Raw genomic sequence first — 25,635 nt, forward strand, 5'->3', positions numbered from 1 at the left:
GCGTTCCAGTGATGACTGCACAACGGTTACAAAGATGGTCCCTGTTTCTAGGGGCGAATCAATATGAAATGAATATAAAGGCACGAAACAGCATGGAAACGCTGATGGGCTATCGCGCCTGCCACTGCCTACTGTGGAGGAAGCACCAGCAGTGGACCCTATCGAGATATTTTATTCGTCAATAATTGAACGATTGCCAGTAACGAATGCGGATATAGAGAAGGAGACCCGCAATGATCCGACGCTGTCTCGGGTATATGATTTGACGGTGAGGGGATGGCCAACACATGGCGACTCACTGTTGCCAGCATTCTCATCCAGAAGAGAACAGCTGTCAGTATGCCAGGGGACAGTGATGTGTGGATCCAGAGTGGTGATTCCACCCAAGTTAAGGGAGAGAGTGCTAAATGAGCTTCATGAAGGTCATCTGGGGGGAGTGAAAATGAAAAGCCTTGCTAGGGCTTATGCGTGGTGGCCGGGAATCGATCAACAAATCGAAGACCTAACCAAGAGCTGCTCAGGATGCCAGAGGGTCCAAAATGCACCACCACATGCCCCTCTACACCCATGGGAGTGGCCCTCCTCTCCATGGCAATGGGTGTATATTGATTTCGCTGGTCCATTCATGGACTCAATGTTCTTAATAGCAGTGGATGCTCATTAGAAATGTCCTCAACCACTACAGAGAAAACGATTGCAGTCCTACGGACCATATTTGCCAGAAACAGTTTGCCAGAGCAGATTTGCTCTGATAATGGACCACAGTTTGTGTCCAAAGAGTTTCGAAAATTTATGAGAAGGAATGGGGTAAGGCATTACACATCCGCCCCGTATCATCCAGCCACAAATGGATTGGCTGAGAGGTTCGTACAAACCTTTAAGAAGGCGATAAAGGCCATGTGCGATGATGAAATTCCACTACAGCATAAGGTGGACAATTTCTTATTAGCCTACCGAAACGCGATACATGCAGTTACCAACCAGATCCCGGCCATGATGTTCTTTAACCGAAGGTTGAGATCTCGTCTGGACTTGCTCAGACCAAATGTGCGAAGAAATGTTGAGGATGAACAATTCCAGCACATCAATGAGAAGCCGACAAGGAGCTTCAACGTAGGACAACCAGTCTTGGCCCGTGACTACCGAACAGAGAAATGGCAACCCGGAACGATATGCACAAGGCAGGGGTCATTAATGTACACAGTGGATGTCGGGGAGAACATTGTGAGACACCACGTCGATCAGATCTTAGCGTCACAGGAACGAGTCAACCCCATGTCTCGAGTACCTGGGGATGAACCCAACATTCTGGTAGCATCTACCTCCGAACCAGTAGCAGTGGAAACCGATGAACTAACCGACGAAAAGGGGCCAGAATCGCCTCCGCACCAAGAACAAGAACCTCAGGAAAGGCGCTATCCCGAAAGGATCAGGAAGCCGCCCCAAAGAATGAATCTATTAATGGACTATTGTTGTTTAATGTACATGTTAAAGTGTTAATTGTTATTTGAATATTATGGATACTGCTAATCTAAAAGGGGAGGAATTGTAGTGTATGTACCTTTAAGAGAGAACTACTTTTACAGCTCCTGTATACTGTAGTACCGGCAGTGACCACACCTGTATATAAGCCTTGAGCATGCCTCTGTACCCCCAGTCTTGAGACTACCCTACTCCAGTAAATACCTGTTGATTGTTAAGTTACAGCATCCTTGTGGTTATTGAAAAACATCATACTCTCAGAATCACAGGTCTAACAGTTTGCACTGACAATCAATGTGTAATAGCTGCATTCAGACCTTTGTTAGCTGGCATCAACACTGTTTGAAAATGATCAACGGGGCATTCAGTCTGGAATGGCCCCATCACAATACCAGTTGGACAAAGGAGAACACTGATAAGATGTTTAAAACCGATTAACCGGCCATTCAGGTCAATGGGCCCAGATCGGTACCCTTTGTACAGGCTTCAACACGTCCAGGTCAGACAAAGAAACAAGCTGATCTGGTGAGTGACAAGGGCTCCCAGAAAGGGGTATAAGTAGTCCCTTGGGAAGCTATCTCTCTCTCTCTCCTGCCTCGACTCCGGTGCCCTGCCTTACCATCAAGAGGATCATCGATGAAGAGCCCGTCCAGGGAAGCAGGATACCCACAGTTACATTTAAATCACTGGGGTATCTCTGCTTTGGACGGTGAAAACCTAAAAACGTCGACAGGCAACAGGGCACGGAGCAGGCGTTTTCAACATCCTAGACTGGTGAGCATCAATTTTCTGGCCCATCACAAGACAACCTAGATAGATGTAAAGGGTGGGAGTTAAGGGGATTGCTAAAATTGTCATTTTAGTCATTTTCTCTCGATGTGTCCGTTTCTCCTCCCCCGTTAAGTGTAATTGTGTTGCATCCATAGTGGTTTTTCTCTGTATAGTAATTGTTTCTCTATTTTTAATAAACATTGGTTTTCTTTGCACCAAACCACTGGTCTCGTTTGTCTATATTGCTACTCGTAAATAAGTCCGGTGCTCAGAACTAAAAAGGGGGAAGCGATTCGAACCGCTCGGTGCTGGGGCAGCTCAGGCACACGACTGACTGACCAGACAAAAACCCCAAACCAAAACCCCCTACAAGATGAGGAGAAACATTTTTAAGCGGTGAGTTGTTATGATCATAGAATCATAGGGTTGGATTTTTCGGGGAGTCAGCGGGCACGATTGGTGGCGGGTCAGATGGGAAAGTGTTTTTTTACCCCAGCAGGTCAGGACCTCGCTGTGAACCTGCCACCGCGTGCCTTTCCCCGATGTCAGGTCTGTCAGCACTGAGCAGACCCGGCATGCAGCGACGCTTTCACAATGGGGGACCCAATTCAGGTAATTAGTGGCTCATTTAGAGCCACTTAAAAATGAATTTGAGCTGACCTTCTGCATTTGACAGCTCGCCCACGGGGTCCATGCTGGTTGTGGACCACGTCTGCCAAGCTGAAGCGAGAGTTCAGTGGCCATTAAATCAACTGTTGAGTTGCCAGCTTTTAATGCACTGTATAGTAAAAGCTCCCACCTTATTGAGATATCTTCCCTCAGCCACAAACTTTTCCGCACTGCATTTCCACAACAGATTCACCATGCTGCAAGTCTTTACACAAGTCTCCATCCAGTCTGACCTCATTACCTCTCTCACCATTGACAGATCGCTTCTGTCATCTCTACTTCACCTGCCATCTATTCCATTAGCATGGGTGCCCTTTATACCTTGGTCCTCAGAATCCCACCATGATCAGCTCCAAAACCAGCAGTACCAGGCACACCAGCACCAACAACAACACCACACCAAACTTCTCCTCGATCACCTGATGCTGCACAGGACAGAAGGCATCAGCACCTGACCATACTGCTGCCTCGGAGGCCAGGGGTGGCCTCAGCATGGCCAGATTTACGTCACTTGCTGCTGTACACCCTGGGTGCCACGTGATGTGCCACCCCACACCAACACCATAAAGCATCCCTACAATGCTCAAGCCATTCCTGTCACACTCATCACCATTGCAGGGGGTACCATTATGTCTCACCGTTCACTGCAACTCACTAAGCCACTTCCAAAGGTGCACACAGATCTGTCAAAGAATGCAAAGTGTTGAAAATAAAGGTTTCAATGTTTGACACCACATTAACAGAAACTTTACATGAACATTGCATAAAACACCCAAGTGCCTACTCTTGTGTGTTGTTATTTGGTATGATGGTTGTGGTGGTTGAAGGTCAATCATCACAGCCCCAGGACATCGCTGCAGGAGTTCCTCAGGGCAGTGTCTGAGGCCCAACCATCTTCAGGTGGTTGAAGGTCAATCATCACAGCCCCAGGGCATCGCTGCAGGAGTTCTTCAGGGCAGTACCCTAGGCCCAACCATCCTCAGCTGCTTCATTAATGACCTTCCCTCCAACATAAGGTCAGAAATGGGGATGTTCGCTGATGATTGCACAGTGTTCAGTGCCATTCACAACTCCTCAGATAATGAAGCAGTCCATGCCCGCATGCAACAAAACCTGGACGACGTTCAGGCTTGGGCTGATAAGTGGCAGGTAACATTCGTGCCACAGAAGTGCCAGGCAATGACTATCTCCAACCTCCAACAAGCAAGAGTTTAACCACCACCCCTGACATTCAATGGCATTACCATTGCCAAATCTCCCACCATCAACATCCTGGGGGTCACCATTGACCAGAAACTTAACTGGACCAGCCACATAAATACTGTGGCAACAAGAGCAGGTCAGAGGCTGGGTATTTTGCAGCGAGTGTCTCACCTCCTGACTCCCCAAAGCATTTCCACCATCTACAAGGCACAGGTAAGGAGTGTGATGGAATACTCTCCACTTGCCTGGATGAGTGCAGCTCCAACAACACTCAAGAAGCTCGACACCATCCAGGACAAAGCAGCCCGCTTGATTGGCATCCTATCCACCACCTTAAACATTCACTCCCTCCACCACCGGCGTACCGTGGCTGCAGTGTGTACCATCTACAAGATGCACTGCAGCAACTCACCAAGGCTTCTTCGGCAGCACTTCCCAAACCCGCGACCTCTTCCACCTAAAAGGACAAGGGCAGCAGGTGCATGGGAAGACCACTACCTGCAAGTTCCCCTCGAAGTCACACACCATCCTGACTTAGAAGTATATCACCGATTTTTCATCGTCGCTGGGTCAAAATCCTTAAACTCCCTACCTAACAGCACTGTGGGAGTACCTTCACCACACGGACTGCAGCGGTTCAGGAAGGCAGCTTACCACCACCTTCTCAAGGGCAATTAGGGTCGGGCAATAAATGCTGGCCTTGCCAGTGAAGCCCACATCCCATAAGCGAATAAAAAAAAAGCTGGTATGATTGCACTAGGATGAGGGTGAGTGTGAGGGGTAGCTAGTGAGATGGGGATGTGATAATGTAGCTAGAGAGGGATGGGTGGAGGTGCAAGGTAAGTGAGTAACAATGTGCAGGAGTAGGGTAGGGAAGGCAGAGTGATGGGGATGTGATGAGAGGCATGGCAGGATGAGATTGAATGTGACTTTGTACTAATGTTTCGTGATCTACTTAGATCATTGAAATGTTTGCAGCACTGCACCCAGGTCCTCCTGACCACATCCCTATTTTTGCCCTCCTCTGCAATCTGCAACCAGGCTGTGTTGATCTCCTGGGGAGGTCTCTTCCGCCCATGGGAAGGATAGAGGACCTCCCTGCGCACTGTGACTTCCTCCATAAGCATATGGCGGGAGTCATGGGCGAGCCTGGGTGCAGCCCTTTTCAATGCTGTAGAACACTGATGTCAAAATAAAGTTGGCCATGGTCCCTTTAAGGAAACCGGCTGATGACGCGTCATCAACTGACGTCAATAGACCCGCTTCCTCTAACTGGCCAGGAAACGCGCTAGGCGGGCTTAACAAGCCCAATCTCAGGAAATTCATTTAAGAGGCCGGGATGGAGACAGCAACGGGGTCGGTACCCGTTACCTACGTCGCCTGCCACAGACCCGCCGAGGTTCGTAAAATCGCGGCCATAGAAATTTACAGCACAGAAGGAGGCCATTCCTCGATCTGGAATGCATTGCTTGAAAGGGTGGTGGAAGTAGATTTAATAGTAACTTTCAAAAGGGAATTGGATATATACATGAAAAGCAAAAAGTTGCAGGGCTATGTGGAAAGAGCAAGTGAGTGGGACTAATTGGATAGCTCTTTCAAAAAGCCGGCACAGACACAGATGGGGAAGGCGGGTTGGAGGCAGGTGGTTCCGGTGCAGGTGGGAAACCCGGGAGAACGGGTTTCCCACAGGCCCTGCTAATTTTAACGGCAGGGCCTTATTCGCATCTGAATCCTCTGTTTCCCGCCCGTAGCCAGCCAGATGGAGAGGCTGACTGGCTGCGGGCGGGTAGGCCTGCGGCACTAGGCCTCACAGAGGAGGGAGGAAGGGATCGGGTGGGGGCCGGTGCCAGCCTCTGGGGGACCTGGACGTGGGGGAGGTGAGGAAGATTGGGGCCAGTTGCCAGAGGATCGCGGCCAGTCTCAAGATCATTGAGGGTGGGGGGGAAGGGAAGATCTGATCGGGTCCGGCCAACGGAGGATCGTGGCCGCCCTCAGGATGATCATGGGGGGTGGGGGGGGCGTGTTCGGGAAGGTGATCGAAGGCTTTGTGAGGGGGTTTCCGATCGCAGGGGATGGGCTAGGCAGTGACCCTGAATCCAGGAGGTAAGTGTAAAGGCAGCTACCTCCTGGATGCAGCAGTCCTCACCTTGCTGTAACTGCTGGATTTTATGAAGTGTGTAAAACCCGACCAGAAAGAGGTAAAAACAAAATGGTGGTTAAAGAAGAGATTTCCAGCCTCAATGTAATATTTAAATTAACATCCCACCTCCTGGCAGCAGGTTGGCTGCCTGTTCCCGTCCCGCCCCCGTCCCGCCTCCATTAAATCTGGAAGTGAGCGGGTTGGAAGTGGCTTTAGGTCGGGATTCCAATTTTTAACAATTTAACTACCCCCAAGCTCCAAACCCACCCACTTTTTCAAGTAGAATTTCCCTATTGGGTCATATGGCCTTTCTCTGTGCTGTAAGATTCTATGATGATTATATGATTGTTAGACATTTTCCATCTTGTAAACCATTTAAACAATGTGTTGTGTCATTGTTTTACCACATTGTTGTAAATTGTGACCTTCAAAATTAAAATAAAAGTAATAAGTAATAAGTTCTAAAATAAACAAAAGGGAAGATAGTAGAGTAATAGTTGAAATTTTGCTTTATGCACTACAGATAAAGAGAAAACGAAAAGATGTAAAGTTATTAAGTCAGGAGAGCTAAATAAGAAATGTGTGTGTAAAACATAAGAACAGAAGAACAGGATAGGGTGGGTGGCCCAAATGAGCATTCTTTATACAAACGCACAGCGAATAAGGAACAAATTGAATGAACTGTAGGCCCAAATTCAACTTGGTAGCCATTACTGAGACATGGCTGCAAGATGGTCAGGACTGGGAACTAAATATACCAGGTTATAAGGTCTACAGAAAGGGTAGGGGAAATTGTGGAGGGGGAGGAGTAGCCTTAGTGATTAAGGATGAAATCACTTCAATGATAAGAGAGGGTATAACGAGAGGTAAGAAGGCTGTGGAGACTTTATGAGTAGAATTAAGAAAAAGGAAAGGATTTAAGACTACAGTGGGAATTGTATATATCGGCCCCCTAGTAGCAGCTGTGAAGTGGTTGAATGTATAAATGCAGAGATTAGACAAACATGTAGCAGGGTGGTTTTAATGGGGATTTTAACTTTCATATAGTTTGGGATAAGCAGACTAGATCATGTCAGAAAGGTAGTGAATTTCTTGTGTGTGTTCAGGATGGTTTTCGGCAACAATTGGACACATCGGGAGCAGGGTGGGGGGGGGTGGGTGCGGTAGACTCGCACACTGTATTTAAAGTGTCAACATGCCTCCTGGGAGCGGGTTGGCTGCTGCCCGCCTCTGTTAAAAGCAGAAGTGGGCAGGTTGGAAGTGAGTTGAGGACAGGATTCAGATTTTTAACTGTTTAACCTCCCACCCGACCCAAACCCGCCCATTTTGGGGGTTAAAATTCCCCCCAATATGTCCTAGAACTAACATTTTAGATTTAGTAATGAGCAACGAGCCACATTTAATTAACAGCCTAACGAGGCATGAATATTTATCTAATAGCAATTATAATATGCTCGAGTTCAATGTAGTGTTTGAAAGGGAGAAACACGAAACAGCTACTAAGATTCTAGATTTAGGGAAGGCTGGCTTCAATATGATGGGACAGAATTTCCCCGTCTATTCCGGGATTGAATCAGGAACAGGGACGCACCAAAATTGATATGTGAATAAGGGGCCGATCACATGTTGTGGACCCTTTTGGAAGTTTGCCTCCAACACCGGAATCTTTAGTGACCCCAACCGCCACCAACCAAAGGTAGGTTATGAAAAAGTTTTTTTTAAACGTTGCTGTGGAGTCTGAGGAACCATTTTGAGAAAGGTTGAGAAGATTGAGAGAAAAACAGGCAGCCCACCAAACCGCCCTAGTCAGGTCATGTACAATTTGCCCAATAATGAACTGTACCCAAGCCACACAGTCTTTTGAAGAAGAGAATCATTCACAGGTCCAACCTCCAAGAACACATTCAATTTTCGGCATAAATAGTACTGTTGATATGCAATTTTATTAGCCAATAAAACTAAAGGAATAGACAAACCCTCCCCCGCTGTGAAGGAATAAGCTATGTTTCGGAAAGATACACCATAATATGAACAGAATTGTAACATTATTAATACATGATATACTGGGTTTAAAAGTCTAAAGCATCAGAGACACAGGCTGCAAACAGAAAACAGGCTTCTGAGATCAGTTGTTAACAAAGTTGTAAACATACAAGCTTTGAAATGGGAAATAGTTAAATAGATTAAAACAATGACCCTATTGAAATGGCAGTTTGGCGCTTCCAGAGGGTCTGGGGTTTGCAACTAACACAATGAAAAGACCCAGTTTAAAGTGTTATAAGCTAACACTCAGGGAAACTGGAACAGAATATTAAAAAACCATGTGCCTTTGAAAAGATAACATCAAGTAAAAGAAACACCTGCTGGTCAAATAATTTTTATGTTAAACTTGGAAGACAGGAAACACCATTAAATATGCAACCAAGATAGCTAGAAAGCAAGCAAACACTCTGGTTAAAGTGGTTTTAATTTATACATAGTAAATATGATACCAACAAGAACATTTTGAAGATATGACTTCAATAGATACACCAAGCAATTACATTGTGTTTGATTTGAACTTAGAGCAGTTAGGAGATTCAACATCTGCTAAAACCAGTAAAGCCAACATTAAGAATTGAATGGAAAACCTTTGGTAAAAATGGCATCAAGCAGAAACCATTGCTGTCATATTGTTTTTATGATGGTTTTTGGAACATAATTATGCATGCAACAGTTGAATTGACAGTAAGATAGAAAGAATTCAAAAGAGAGAATGAATAAGATAATTAGCTTACATCAGCAGAGAACATCAAAGAATAAACCACTGCAAAAAGGGTATAAAAGATAGACCTTTTCAAACAGAAAGTCAGAAGTCGCTGAACGGACCAAGCGTTTCTCAACTTTACAGGCACCATCTGTAAGTTTTTAACTTTGAGTCTCGGGGATCAAACAGTACTATTTTTGACGATAGCAAAATACTGCAGATGTTGGAAATCCGAAATAACAACAGAAAATGCTGGAAAAACTCAGCAAGTCAGGCAACATCCGTGGAGAGAAATTTGAGTTGACGTTTCGGGTTTGACCCTTCTTCAAAACTGGAGAGAAAAGGAACTAGATCGAAGGCAGGGCTGCGATCGGACAAAAGAATAAAAGAACCAAAAGAAGTAAAAGAGATTAGAAGCTAGACGAGATGGTAATAGGCTGTGATTAGGTGTAAAGTGTACTGGCAGGGCAAAAGATAGCTGCCAGGTGTGAGAGAGAAACAAAAGGAAAGGGGGGGGGGGAAAGGAAAGGAGTGGAAAAATATTAGTGAAAATGAAATAGGGGCTGAGGTTATGATCTGAAATTGTTGAACTCGATATTGAGACCGGAAGGCTGCAGAGTGCCTAATCGGAAGATGAGGTGCTGTTCCTCGAGTTTACGTTGAGCTTCCGTGGAACAGTACAAGAGGCCAAGGACGGTGAGGTCCGAGTGGGAATGGAGCGGTGAATTGAAATGACAGGCGACCGGAAGCTCGGGGTCACCCTTACGGACTGAACGGAGGTGTTCCGCAAAGCGGTCACCCAATCTGCGTTTGGTCTCCCCAATGTAGAGGAGACCGCATCGTGAGCAGCGAATACAGTATACTAGATTGCGAGAAGTACAAGTAAATCGCTGTTTCACCTGGAAGGGGTGTTTGGGGCCCTGGACAGTGGGGAGGGGGGAGCTATAGGGGCAGGTGTTACATCTCCTCCGCTTGCACGGGAAGGTGCCAGGCGAAGGGGAAGGGCTGTTTGGGGTGATAGAGGAGTGGACTAGGGTGTCTCGGAGAGAGTGGTCCCTGCGGAATGCTGAAAGGGGAGGGGAGGGGAAGATACGTTTGGTGGTGGGATCACTTTGGAGGTAGCGGAAATGCCGGAGGATGATCCGTTGAATGTGGAGGCTGGTGGGGTGAAAGGTGAGGACAAGGGGAACCCTATCGTGGTTCCGGGAGGGAGGGGCAGGGGTGAGGGCAGAGGTGCGGGAGATAGAACTGACACGGTCGAGGGCAGTGTCAACCACGGTAGAGGGGAATCCTCGGTTGCGGAAAAAGGAAGACATGTCTGAAGCACTGGTGTGGAAGGTGGCATCGTCGGAGCAGATACGGCGGAGGCGGAGAAACTGGGAGAATGGAATAGAGTCCTTACAGGAAGCGGGGTGGGAGGAAGTGTAGTCCAGGTAGCTGTGGGAGTCAGTGGGCTTGTAGTAAATATTGGTCGATAACCTATCCCCAGAGATGGAGACGGAGAAGTCGAGGAAGGGAAGGGAAGAGTCAGAGATGGACCATGTGAAAGTGAGGGAAGGGTGGAAATTGGAGGCAAAGTGAATGAAATTGTCAAGTTCGGGGCGAGAGCAGGAAACGGCACCGATACAGTCATCAATGTATCGGAAAAAGAGGTGAGGGAAGGGACCCGAGTAGGACTGGAACAAAGATTGTTCCACATTGCCCACGAAAAGGCAGGCATAGCTAGGACCCATGCGGGTACCCATGGCAACACCTTTGATTTGGAGGAAATGAGTGGAGTTAAAGGAGAAGTTGTTCAATGTGAGAACAAGTTCAGCCAGGCGGAGGAGGGTCGTGGTGGATGGGGACTGGTCGGGCCTCTGTTCGAGGAAGAAGCGGAGTGCCCTCAGGCCATCCGGGTGGGGGATGGAGGTGTAGAGGGATTGTACGTCCATGGTGAAAAGGAAGCGGTTGGGGCCAGGAAACTGGAAACTGTTAAAGTGGCGGAGGGCGTCCGAAGAGTCGCGGATGTAGGTGGGAAGAGACTGGACAAGGTTTTGGTGGATGTTCTGGATTTAGAGATAAGTAAGAAATGTAGAAATGTAACGAAGTGAAGATTTGAGAATAAGGATCTCTGAGAAATAAGAAATGTAAGCTATTTGTATTTTGAATTGTTAATGTTGCGACTGACTCAACACCTGTTAAGTGAATGTTGGATTTTAAATAAAACTATATGGCCTAGAAATTCAGTTGCGTTCGCCAGCCGTTAACGCCATAAGAGGGGTATATTTCCAGCGCTAGGCACTTAGCGCCCGGGCGCAGGCTGATCTGCGCCTACGCCCAAATTCAGTAGACATTTAGCACCGGCGCAAAGTGTTTGCGCCCGCTCAGCTGCGCGCGCAGCTTATGACGTCATTTCGTCGTGCAATGCTGTTTGTGCACCCCAAACCGGAAATTCAGTGGCGCCCGCCCAATGTGGGCATGGCGCTGTTAAGAACTGTGAAGTGGAACGCAACAGAGGCCCTGTGGGCCTCGGGGAGCGCTAATTAAAGGGCACTTACACTGACCTATAAAGCCCAGCCATTTTGCTGCAATGACTTTACTGCTTTGGATTTCTGGACAGAGACCAAGGAACAGAGCTTACTGATTTGGGACAACATAGGAGAGGTATTTTTGGCTTCTGGCCACAGCTTTGACATTTGAATCATTGTGATTTCACTGTTTGCAAGTTTATTATGGGGGCTGTATGGGGTTCCAACCCTCAGTTGCAGCATTATGTGCGAAGGGCTCGCAGACGCTGTGTGAGAGGGCCAGCCATGCCTAGACGCAGAGGGGACATCAGGCGTCGGCAACGTAGGCCTTACCCACTCAGGCAATACCGGCAGCAGGTGTCCTATCTCACCATGACTGCGGCGCATTGTGTTAAGAGGCTGCGCTTCAGAAGGGAGGTGGTTGCAGAGATCTGCCAGCTGCTTCACAGAGATCTGCTTCCACAGCTGATGTGCAGGACGTCTCTCTCGGTGGAAGTGAAGGTCACGGTGGCTCTGAACTTTTATGCAAGCGGCTCCTTCCAAGCCGCTGCTGGGGACATAGCGAACATCTCCCAGTTCGCCGCGCATCGCTGCATCCGGCAGGTCACCGATGCACTTTTCGCGAGGAGACACCAATTCATCTCCTCCCCCATGACCCTAGAGAGGCAGGAGCAGCGTGCAGTCGGATTTGGCAGGATCGCGGACTTCCCCATGGTGCAGGACGCCATTGACTGCACGCATGTGGCTACGCGGGCACCTATCGACAATGCCGAGGATTACCGCAACCGGAAGGGCTACCATTCCCTCAATGTACAGCTGGTGTGTGACCACAGGCAGCGCATCCTAGCTGTCAATGCCCGCTTTCCAGGAAGCAGCCACGATGCATTTATCCTGCGCCAGACTACTGTGGCTGACATGTTCGAGGCACAGCCTCCACCAAGGGGATGGCTTATTGGGGACAAGGGCTACCCTTTGTGTACATGGCTCATGACCCCGCTCCGCGCGCCCAGGACCCCAGCGGAGGAGGCATACAACGAAAGCCATCAAGCCACAAGGAACATCATAGAGCAAACGATTGGCGTCCTCAAGCAACGGTTCCGCTGCCTGGATCGTTCCGGCGGATCTCTACAGTATTCGCCGGATAGAGTCTCCCAGTTCGTCGTCGTGTGCTGCATGCTGCACAACCTGGCTATCCGCAGGACTCAGGCACTGCCACCTGACGTTGCACCACCACCTCAGGAGGACGAGCAGGAGGACCATGAGGAGGAGGAGGAGGAGGAGGAGGAGTACCAGCCCAGGAGGGAGCCACAAGGTCCAAGGGCCGTCCGCCGGCGGCTTATTGAACGACACTTCTAGGCCCCCTGTCAGGGAATGGCCTGTGGCAATGAACGCACCTGAATGCAGCCGCTCCGCAAGCCCTCAGCCGGTTAACGCAACAACCACTTGAAACATGACACCTGGACATGCTGAATAAATAAAAAGCTTTATTTTACAAACTCAGGGCCCTTCCCACATGAAACAGAAAAACAGACGAGACCCCCAAAAAACAGTCAAAAACATCTGTCACTCCCACAACCTGGGGAGGAATAACAAAACTTGCCCATCCAATTGGCCTTCATCATCGGCCTTACAAAAATAAGCCCCCCCCTCCACAACACAAACACCCCCATAAAAACAAAAAATGCCTTCATCTTCAGCCTTACCAAAATAAGCCCCCCCCAGAACACAAACACCCCCATATAAAAAAAACCGCTATCACCACACTCTACTGGGTGTGCCGAGAGGGCGAGTCCTTATGCAGGCTTCTCCGGCCCCTGCCCGACCTGCTGCTCCGCCTCAACCTGGGCCCTGTGGGTGTGGCAAGGCTGGGGGAAGGCTCATGAGGGCCACAATGCGTGACGGCAGATGCCCTTGGGGGTCGGCCTAGACGAGGCCCGGCCCGGGAGGGGCCGGCTGCTGACTGCTGCAGCTGTGGCTGGCCAGCATCAGTCTCAGCAGCAGCTCGTCACACCTTGGCTGGGGGAGTGGCAGTGTCGGCTGCACCAATGGGGGCAAGCTGGCTGATGCCAGTGTAGGGGGTTTCTCTTGCTCTTTCTGGTCTCCTGCCAGGCTTCGTGCAATAATTACCCTTGAGTGGTTCGACCCACTCCCCCCTACGGTTCTAGACCTTGGACTTAGGTGCAGAGAACAGTAGTGCAGAGAAAGAACTCAATAGACCAGGTTGAATAGCACGAAATGGATGCTTTTATTTTTAAACAGTTTGAAGCATTACAAAATACATATCATAGGCACAGATTAAAGTTACTACAATCATGCACAAATTTATGAACTTGACTCTATGGAAATGGGGAACACACGGCACATCGAAAAAGGGGAAACACATTACGATTTCCCTTAACTCCCTCCCCTATACCTAAACTAAGTTTCGACCTGGGGAACTTGGGATCATGCTCACCACTCTCGAAATCGCGAGAAAGGGGGGTTCGCAGCCTTTTTGGCACCGCTTTCCGTCGTCACGTGGATTTGGAAACTTCTGGCGCAGTCGATATTCTCTCCTCCCTCGAGGCGGTGGGGTAGACCCAGCCTCGATGAGCGCTCGTTAAGGTTGAGATCCACCAAGTCAATTTGGGTTCATGGAGCAGACCCAGATGCAGGCTATGCACTTGGGAGAATCTTGTGGCATCGATCGCCGGTTCTCCAGAGGGTTTCTTCTCCGTCGGCCTGGGTCGTCGATGATCTCCCGACCCCAGTACCCGGGCCACCCTCGTCGTCTTCTCGTCGTGGCCGAGCCTTGTTTGGCTGAACACCGACCACGTTGTCCTTTTACCGAAACCGTCCGTCTTTAAAAAGACGAAAACGTTTTCATCGATCTGCCGAAGTGGAAGAGGCGCCGACCCGGGCACCGTCCGCCCTTCGTTCGTTCCTCGTAGAAGAAAGTTCTTGAAGAAAATGGAAGCCTGAAGTCGCCCAACAAGAAAGCCGTGGCAGTGAAGAAGAAGTTGTTCAAGTAACCCGGAGTCCGAAGTTTTTTTTAGATGGACTTTCAATCCATAGTTATACTCTTTTGGGACAGTCTTATCTCCCGCCAAATCATAGTCCTGTCTTTGTATTAATTTTGGCGGGCAGAAATCTCTGCAGGGGCGCTTTGTCTTGTAACGGAGCCGGTGATAACTTAAACTGGCCTTCCTGGCCGATAATGTCTTTCAATGTCTTTTGCATTGTCACCGTGGCTCGGTTCGCATATTGATCGGTCCGGACATTTTCCTTGATGGCTGCTAATCGGTTTTTCCTTTGTACGATAAATGGGTATAAGTGTTTTTACATTGTCCGCCCATATCTTGATGGGCCCCATCCTGTACTTATAATCCATTGAATATGTATGCTGTTGCTCTGAGTTTCGGTTCCCAGAGATTGGCTTTCGTGGGCTCACTGTCTTCAATCCACAAGCCTGTCTGGCTTGCAGTAACAGAAATAAAATGGTTCATAAACTGATCACGGGGCCTGGCGGCCATTTTGTATGCCCTTTTATCAAAGGTTTTTCTGTGCAAGCTTACTTTGGTCAATAAACAGTCTTAATTTTATCCAGTTTTCTTGCGTGATTTTTGCTGAAAATTGCGAATCTTACAGGCCCCCCTGTGATACTGATAGCTTGCTTAAAGTATCAATAATCCTTGATGAGCAAATTTTCCCTGATTCCCCACATCCAAACATTCCTGGCACTTAACTATCTATGCCCCTCACGACACATGCAGTTCCCATTTCCGGAGAAAAATGAAAATTACCTCATGCACATTTGGAATCATAGACAGCAAATCTTAAACTATAACACCTTCACCTGTCAGATGGGCAGGGGTTGATACCCTTTTGCGCCATCTGCATGCATCTTTTATTAATCCAAAAAAACTTAAGAACAACTAATAACATGACAATACTTATTTCCTTATAACCCAAAACAATCAACAACAAAAAAAAATTTTTTTTTTTTTTTTAAATGGAGGGACGCTTAATCTTATACTAGCAGCTTAGAGTGGGGTATCTGCTTCCCCCATCTGCACATAGCGTTCTCTCCATTCTCCTGTGTTCTCGTGCCTCTGGAGGCGTTTGCCTCTTTTGCAATGCACGAAGAGCAAAAATATCACAATCAAAACCTGACATACTACTAGGATATGGGATGCTATTCTAATCCAGGCGGGGACCTCTATGTTGGTGAACAAGTCACCATGGTGGGATGGTTATATCCAATATGTCTTTTCCTATCTCTAAAGTCTTCTGCTCCAGTGTATAGAAATGTTTCTGCGAAACTATAACGGCTTTTAAAACCTTGGTGAGGTGTTCGGGAAGAGGGGGAATGACATAACCAAAATGCGCGACAAATCGTTGTAAGTCTGTGAAATTCTCTTTGATAGTGATGTGTACAGTGGAGGGCGCAGGAATGGGAACAATTCGTTGTTGTGCCACTTGAACCTCGGCCCTGGGTTTGAAACAGAAACTGCTATCACCGACCGAACACCACTCGTGTTGTCCATATCGGTACTGAGGCGCTGCAGTGGTGACGCAGTATGTCCCACCCCCGATATATGCTACCTGTGGGGGCACATGGTCCTCTGCCATTGCCTCCATGGTGCAATTCACCGGCTTCGCGCTAGCGGTTCTGAACCCGCACTGTGGTTTCAAAAAGGCATTCAAGTGCTGGGGACACAGGATGATGTGTGCTCCCCGGCTCCGACATCCCGAGAGGTCGGTGCCTGTCATCGTACGCTCCCATCTGATGACGTAAGGCGGGACCACTGCGTAACGAATGTGTGCGCCCCCCTGAATGACTCCAATGTTCTCTACTCTGTATACCGGGGCGGGCTTTGCTGCGGGACCCAACACCGGCATTCTTACTACTATTCCCATAATAGTGTGATTCGAATGTCCGCAGTCCACTGGAACTGGGTATGTTTCTGCGGCTAGTCTGAGCTGGCACGGGCTTAATGCATTCTCAAAAGGGTGGAGCGCTTGCAAGTGCTTGTTGCTGATCCAGGACGGGACCAAACCCTGTTTTAAATCCTCAAGATTACTGCGGCCCTCGCCCAATAACCACGCCCCGTACAGCACACAGGCCTCGTTTTGCGCAGCTTGATCGGACGCATTCCGATCCTCCTTAATGAGTGCATTTACCGTTCTCGCGTGTTTCTCCAGCTCAGCAATTATGTCCTTAAAGTGTAGTGTCATGGCCTGGTCCTCATGCAACTCAGAACCCACGACCTTGTTTTCGTCTGTCAATATGTTCCTTAACTGGGCTTTTAAACCGTTGATCTGTGTCTGCAGTTCCACGTTATCTAGAGCGTTGACAACAGATGTCCCGGTATTAAAAGCAGTGAATATGTCATTTACAGTACCCCTTCTTTGCCTCCCGACTCGATCCAAAACTTCTGGCGGTGTGGTGTATAATTTGTCTCTGTCGATGTCGGCAAAATCAAATTCGTAAAATTGTCTAAACATACTGGTTAACAGGACCTGGTATAATTGTTCCGTTTCTTTGGGACACCACTCCGGCAATCTTACCTCAGTGAGATTTAAAATCACTGAGGCCACCGCGTAGTGTACCCCTTGGTACAGCACCTGACCGGTGGGTACCAATACTAAACCGTTCCCGGGTCCCCTGGTGGTGGTTGGGCACCCTCCTTTCTGGGCTAGTGCTACCGGAAGCGTGGGCAGGGGCTTGCGTGGGCGGGTGATGAGTTCAGTGGCGTTCACCGGAATAGGGGAGTACGGGGCTCCGCACGCTCGAGTGCTAACATCCCATCTCATCCCCTTCCCTTCATCCTGCCACTGCCTCTGGAAGAAGATGGACACGCCCTTGGGGCAGACGCGTCTCGAACCCCACATACAGACATATATTCCCTCATCCGGTTCCCACCATTTGTCCCAACACACACGTAATTGTCCGTGAGTTCCCGTAATAGTCCGATGGGTATTATTACCCAGTCGCTCCCACTCGACCGTAGAGTTTCTCATGTCCTTTCCCAGCTTTCGTAGCCACCACCATCGCCTTGGTGGTACGTTCCCATTGCACACCAGACAAATCCTCTTTCCCACGGTGACGCTGACTCTGGGCGCTAGGATCCTCACTCGAGGGCACGTTAATGAAGTCTCTTGGTAGGCAAAACCGAAATTGCTGGAATATTCCGTAGAATTCGTTCCCAGCCAACCTGGCCATCTCCCTTGGTGGAAGTAGGTGGCGGTTTCCTCTACCTCTCGCTCCCCCGTCCCATCCGTTGCGATGGGGGCCGTGTCCCCGGAGCACCCGAAAATGATGACGTCCTTGGTGCGGCCTCGGTAGGCCCACCCGCACCCGATCGCCATGAACGCGACGACAATCCTTTCCATCGTATCCCAGGTTTCTGTAACCAACAAAATGATGTAGCCGGGCTCCCGATAGGTGCTGGCCTAAATTAATTGGACGCGCGGGTTCCTGGACCCCGCTCCCTAACAAACACACATACCGGGCAGACTTCAAAATTGTACTCTTAACACCATATACTTTACATTCCTTAAACTATGACCATAATTACCTATCTTAACTTATGTACAGCGCCGCCCTCCGTGGGGCGGCTTTCCGAATCCCTGTGAGGTCTGTCGTGTGCCACACCCTGCGGTGGGGCTGCATTGATCTTTGGCCTTGATCCCCCGCAGCCTGTCGCTGCTGAACGGGGATCATGTCTTCCTGGGGCTGCTTTAAACCGTGGTTGGGGAGGATGGGGAGAATCTGGCCAAAATTTTCTGGGCTGGGGCGCTCGAGCTGACCTACGAGGGGCTGCTTTGGGTTGGGCTCCCGGGGCCGATGGACCTGGGGTCGTGACTGTTACCGTCACAGCCTGTGGTTCCTCCACAGCTGCCGGCTCCAGCTCCCCTTCCTCAGGCTCCGCCCCCCCGGGGTCGGGATCTGTGGCTTCCGACTCCACCTCACCTGTCCCTACAGGTAACGAGTCTTCACCCCCACTCCCTACCTCCCCCAAGCTTGAGTCGAGGGCGGGACTGCCGTCCTCTGACTCTTCCTCCTCCGTGATTGGGTCTAAAGCGAGGTTGAGCTGTTCGGGCTCTCCCCTGCCTAAATCCCATTCAAAAGATGAGACCTCCCACTCCAATGGGATGGCCTCTCCCTTCACGCAGGCTACTGCTCCAGCCTGTGTGGTCTGTGACTCTGTTACAGGCTGAGGATCTTTGTTCTCAGACCTGGTCCCCTTTGGTGGCCCTGGTGTACCCGGTTTAAACAGTTTACACTGGTTGATGTGAAACCATTTGGTACGTCGGGGCGTCTTCACTGCATAAACCATGGGGCTGGCTTTGTCTACAATGCTGTATGGCCCCATGTACAGTGGTTCAAAACTCCCTACCCTGGCGTAGTTTCGGACCATGACCTGGTCCCCGACTACCCACTCTTGTTGTTTCCGAGGTTCCAACAACAGTTTATTTCCCTGGTGCTGTCTTCCCATGTTCCCAGCCGCCTGCCCATAAATCTGTCTCAGGCGCTCCAAGAGGGTTTGGGCGAGTTTGTCCCGTTTCACCTCTCGGAGCTGGCCCTCAGTGAGCACCGGGGCTAGCACATGGGTGGGTGTTCGCATGATCCTTCCAGTCATTAACTCGTGCGGGGAATACCCCGTGCTTTTGGACTGGCTGGCTCGGATCCCCATGAGGACTAAAGGCAGGACCTCCGCCCATTTCTGGGGCGAGCCCATTGTCTCTTTCCTCAGCTTTTCCTTGAGGGTCCGATTCATACGCTCAACAATCCCGGATGACTGGGGATTGTATGCTACGTGCCACTTTCCCTCAATGCCCAAGAGCCTGAGGGCGTTCTGCATTACTTGACCGGTGAACTGACTCCCTTGGTCGGACTCTACAAAACGGGGGAGTCCCCACCGTGAGAACACTTCCCGAATCAAGATCTTAGCAGTACCCAGTGCCGTAGCTGTTCTGCACGGGAAGGCTTCTACCCATTTGGTGAACACATCTACCAGGACAAGGCAGTACTTATAGCCTCCCTGGGCGGCGGGCAGGGGCCCTATGTAGTCGACCTGAATCGACTGCCATGGTCCCTCTACCCTCCTGATGTGCCCCATGGGCACCTTCCTTTTGTGGGGGTCTGGGTTGTTAGCAGCACACACAAGACAGCTTGCGCAGAACTCGCGGACATCGTCCCGAAGCCCCGGCCACCATCCCGCCTGTTCCACCCGTTGCCAGGTGACCTCAGGTCCGGGGTGTCCCGCTCCTGGACCCTCGTGGGCCAATTGCAGGAATTCCCTTCGGTGCTGCTGCGGCACAACCCACTGCTCCTTTCGGAACAGCATACCTTCCTTGACTGTGAGGGCTGCCGTACTGTACGGACCTTCTACCTGTTTGCCCTCTGTGATGGCTTTTAGGACTGCTTTTAGGGTGGGATCCAGGGTTTGGACGGTCTTTAGGTCTGGGGGCGGTGTCACCCCTGTGTTCCCGGGAATTCCCTCCCTGCCTTGGATCGCCGCCACGGGTCCGGGTTCGTATGGGTCCCAGAGAATGCCGCTGCGGGCACCCTCCCTGGCTAGCGCATCCGCCTGCTGGTTGCCCTGACTGCGGGGTTCTGTAATGGAGTGAGCCTTCACCTTATGGATGAACACCTCTCCTTTCTCCCCCACAGCTGCTAGGATCTTCTCCAGCAAGGGCTTAACTGTTAAAGGCCGCCCGTCCGCGGAGGTGTACCCGCGTCGGGACCAGATGGCGAGGTACTCCGTACACGAATTGCACGTGAACATGCTGTCTGAGCAAATCGTGTATGGGGTTGGGAAAATCTCGGGGTGGGTAACCACGTACGCCACCGCGGACAGTTCAGCCTGCTGCGCGCTCATAGTGCTGGGGAGCTTAATTGCCAGGGCAATGTTTGCCGCAGGGTCATAAACTCCACACCCTGTGAGTCGCTTGCCGTCAGCTACAGTGCTAGAACCGTCTACGTAGATCTCGCGGCCCGTGGGATGTATCCCGGCCCGTAAACCTATGTTAACTTCCCATACCCCTTCTACGGAACATTGATGGGCTGTCCCGGGATATGCCATATTGGCTGCGAGCCTTGGCGCGCAGAGGCCTTTAACTTTGAGATCCATCTGGGAAAGGAGGAGGGTCCAGCGCGCAATCCGAGCGCTGCTTACGGTCCCATCCTTAATCCTCCCGTCCAGAAGCATCTTCGTGGGGGTGTGATGGGTGAGGAGCGTAATGGGAGAGGTCCCTGTGAAGATCACTGATCTGTTCACAGCCCAATGCGTGGCCAGGAGATGCCGTTCGCAATTGGAGAAACTCCTCTCCACATCCGTGAGCACCCTGGAGGAATAAACTACTGGTCTTAGCTTGCCGTGCCGCTCTTGGAGCAGTACTGCGCTCAGGCTGTCCCCACTAGCGGCTACCTCCAGAAAGAACTCCTCTCCCCCATCTATGGCCCCTAGGGCTGGCGCGGTCTGCAGATCTCTTTTCAACTTCTCGAATGCTGCCTGGCACCCCTCGTCCCAAGACCACTCGACTCCCTTGTGTAAGAGTCGAAGTAGCGGGGCCGCTGTGGCAGCATAGTCCTCGATGAAATCTCTGCAGTACCCGGTCAATCCCAAAAAGGACCTTACACCCGTTACTGTGTTGGGAATCGGCAGATCTTGTATAGATTCCCGTCTGGCCTTATCTATGGCTCTTTCCCCAGCGCGGATGGCCAGACCCAGGAATTTAACTTCCTGCTGGCCGATCTGCGCTTTCTTTGGGTTTACTTTGAAACCCTTCCTTTCTAACAGTTCCAACAATTCGGCTAACAGTGGGCCGTGCTGCTCCCTTGTATCTGTGAACAGGAGTAAGTCGTCCACATACTGCACTATCTGGTTGGGCTGGCTGAACTCTTTCAAACTCCCCGCCATACACTGATGGAAAATGCTGGGGCTGTTGTGAAAACCCTGTGGTAAGCAGTTCCAGGTGTACTGTTGCCCTTTGAAAGTAAAGGCAAACTTGTACTGGTCCTCCCGCCGCAGCGGAATGGACCAAAAACCGTTCGAGATGTCCAGCACCGTGAATGTGGTCGCCGATGCTGGAATACTCCCTATTAAGTCTGCAACTGCTGCTACCGTGGGCGCGCAGGCTGGGATATTACTATTGAGGACTCTATAGTCCACCGTGGCTCTCCACGAATTGTCCGGTTTCTTTACCGGCCATAATGGGGAGTTCACGTGGGTGGCTATCGTCCTCAATACGCCCTGCTGTACCAATGAAGATATTGCTGTCTCCATGTCGGGTTCTGCCTCCTTGGGGAAATTATACTGCTTTTGGGGTCGGATCATGGGGTCCCCGTCTACGCTGACTTCGAACCCAGTGACTCTCCCGCAGTCGTGCTTGTGGGTGGCGAACGCGGTCAGATTTTCTGACACACGCGCCTGCAAGTCCGTTGGGACGTTTGTTATCATGAGCTCGAGATCGTAACCTCCTGATGGCTTCATAGTGCACAGGGCCCCCTTTTCTTCCTTCCCCGGGATTACGACTACCTTACCTAAACCGCCCTCGGCTCCCCAGAGACAGTGATTTCTCAGGTCCACGAGGATCCCGTGTTCCACCAAGAAATCAGCCCCGAGGATGCCTTCCCCCCCCCCCTCTTTCCACTTCAATAGGATGCACGTCCATGTGGTGTGGAGCGCTCCCAACTGAATGGAGAGCGGGAGGGAGTGCGCGCCAGCCTGTGCTCTACCCGTGAAACCCGCTACTAAATATGGAGCCTGGGCGGACAGAGGTGAGGCAAAAGGTTTGTCCATGTGGATCAAGGTACACGAAGCTCCCGTATCCAACAGGTAACTACCCCTTTGTTTCTCCACCTCCATCTCCACCACAGGTCTTCTCCAAGCGTCATAGCGGAGCGGACACAAGTAGATGGGCTGCGCGGGCGTCAGTCATTTAGGTGTTTCGGCTGGGGTCTCGGGGGCGATAGGGCTGTTAGCAACCGCTACCTTCCCCTGCCAGGTCATCAGAGACCGCATAGTCTCCAAGACTGACTCGATCGCAGCGGGGTCCACAACCGCACCACCCCCTTCATTCGGGGCAAAAGCTACGGTTGGGTTCTGGACTGGTGTTGGGGCAGCGGCCTGCACTTGTGGTTGTGCTGGTGTTGGGGAAACTCTCGGGCCATTGGCGACTCGGGCTTGGGCTCGATCTTGGGCTGCGGCGAACTCTCTCTCCCTCTTATCCTTCCAAGGATTCCTACAGTCCTTGCGCCAATGACCCTCCTTCCCACACCCGTAACAACTGCTATTTGCTTGGGGATGGCGATTTCCCTCCTGACGCCATTCCTTTTTAGCAGAGGCTGCGGGTCTCACCTCATGCACCTTTCCTTTCACAACAGGCGTTTTCTTGCCCTTGTTGTTTCTATAACTGATCGTGAGCTGATCTAGTACTACTTCCTCCGTGGAGCGGGCGTTAGTGGGGTCAAACCATGCTTTGGCCTGTTCCTTCACTACTGGCAGGCAACCTGCTACCAGGCACCGAAGCCAGTGAGCCCTTTGTTCGCCATCCAGCCCGGCCCGGGCCGGCCCGCCCGGGCAGCTGCGCCGATACACTGGCCACAACCTGTCGGCGAAAACCCGTGGGGGTTCTCCCTCTAGCTGCACTGTCTTTTCTAAACGGAGGAACGGAGTTCCGTCCCCCTCTCCCATGATCTCCAGAATCTCATCCCGTAGCAACTCATAGTCCCTGTGCCCTCTCTTGCTCTCGTCAGGGAGACACTGGAGGAGCGAACTGTCCAGGGAGAACAGCAGCATTTTAGACTGTTCAACCCCGTCGCAGTCATTGACTGCTGCGGTCTGCTCCACGTCCCTGAAATGCACGGAGGGATCTCCTGACTCGGAGAGTTTTGGGATGTGACTTATCATCTCTCTTAGCTGTCGTGCGCTATGAGGCATTATGATCTGACTCTCAAGGGGTCCGTCATCGCCATTTTCTTCATTTGGACCGATCCTCCGGTGTCTCGTTGGACACATTGGCGCCGACCCCGACTCTACTGTCTGGGGTTGCTCTACCTCAGGGCTCTTTTCCTCTACCGTCTCCGTCTCCTGTCCTGGAGTCCAAGACTCCTCATAGGCAGGAGGCGCAGAAGGTTCGGGGGTTGGTACCCCAACTGCCTCTTGTGGAATCGGTCTTTTGGATTCCTTGGCTAGCAACAGCTGACTCGCTGGTGGATTTATGAGACACACCAACCCGTTTGCCTTCGCTAGGGCCTTTCTCAGGTCCTCTAGCTCCCGGCGGCAAGTGCTGTGGTCGGTGTTCTCAGATCTATCCTCCATGGCCATTTTATATGCTGCCCTGGCTCCCAGGAGCTTTTCCTCTTGGGCATCTACTTGTTTGGCTAGACGGGAACACCTCTCTCTCATTCTACCTTCACTGGCCTTGGCCTCCACGACCTGACATTTTAAATATTCTACCCGGGTTTCGTGGCAGCGAATTACAGAGCGGCGTTCCTGGTTCAGCGCGTCAAGCGATTCAATCAGTTTTTGACCTCCCGCAACCTTTTCCTCCACGCCTTTAAGCAAGCCGTTGATCTGGACTGTCTGTGCTGCAACTACCTGGTCCAAAAGCTGGACTTGCTTCTTGTAGCACATCAGCCAGACCGCCTTTTCTACAGATTTCTTATGCTCTCTACCCGCTGTCCACTTGATGGCTGCGTCTAGCGGGCGCCTATCCCTTAGTAGATCAGATATCCATTGTTTTGTGAGGTTGACTTTTCCGAAAACATAATCTGCTATTCTTTCATCCATCACATTTCGTCTATTCAGATCTTGATCTAACACACTACTTTCCTGCTGCCAAGGTCCTGCCGCGGTCGCCATTTCTGTAGGGGGTTTCTCTTGCTCTTTCTGGTCTCCTGCCAGGCTTCGTGCAATAATTACCCTTGAGTGGTTCGACCCACTCCCCCCTACGGTTCTAGACCTTGGACTTAGGTGCAGAGAACAGTAGTGCAGAGAAAGAACTCAATAGACCAGGTTGAATAGCACGAAATGGATGCTTTTATTTTTAAACAGTTTGAAGCATTACAAAATACATATCATAGGCACAGATTAAAGTTACTACAATCATGCACAAATTTATGAACTTGACTCTATGGAAATGGGGAACACACGGCACATCGAAAAAGGGGAAACACATTACGATTTCCCTTAACTCCCTCCCCTATACCTAAACTAAGTTTCGACCTGGGGAACTTGGGATCATGCTCACCACTCTCGAAATCGCGAGAAAGGGGGGTTCGCAGCCTTTTTGGCACCGCTTTCCGTCGTCACGTGGATTTGGAAACTTCTGGCGCAGTCGATATTCTCTCCTCCCTCGAGGCGGTGGGGTAGACCCAGCCTCGATGAGCGCTCGTTAAGGTTGAGATCCACCAAGTCAATTTGGGTTCATGGAGCAGACCCAGATGCAGGCTATGCACTTGGGAGAATCTTGTGGCATCGATCGCCGGTTCTCCAGAGGGTTTCTTCTCCGTCGGCCTGGGTCGTCGATGATCTCCCGACCCCAGTACCCGGGCCACCCTCGTCGTCTTCTCGTCGTGGCCGAGCCTTGTTTGGCTGAACACCGACCACGTTGTCCTTTTACCGAAACCGTCCGTCTTTAAAAAGACGAAAACGTTTTCATCGATCTGCCGAAGTGGAAGAGGCGCCGATCCGGGCACCGTCCGCCCTTCGTTCGTTCCTCGTAGAAGAAAGTTCTTGAAGAAAATGGAAGCCTGAAGTCGCCCAACAAGAAAGCCGTGGCAGTGAAGAAGAAGTTGTTCAAGTAACCCGGAGTCCGAAGTTTTTTTTAGATGGACTTTCAATCCATAGTTATACTCTTTTGGGACAGTCTTATCTCCCGCCAAATCATAGTCCTGTCTTTGTATTAATTTTGGCGGGCAGAAATCTCTGCAGGGGCGCTTTGTCTTGTAACGGAGCCGGTGATAACTTAAACTGGCCTTCCTGGCCGATAATGTCTTTCAATGTCTTTTGCATTGTCACCGTGGCTCGGTTCGCATATTGATCGGTCCGGACATTTTCCTTGATGGCTGCTAATCGGTTTTTCCTTTGTACGATAAATGGGTATAAGTGTTTTTACATTGT

This window comes from Somniosus microcephalus, chromosome 7 (assembly GCF_052327205.1).
Source record: "Somniosus microcephalus isolate GS21.2 chromosome 7, FLI_Smic_1.0, whole genome shotgun sequence".
Lineage (NCBI taxonomy): Eukaryota > Metazoa > Chordata > Chondrichthyes > Squaliformes > Somniosidae > Somniosus > Somniosus microcephalus.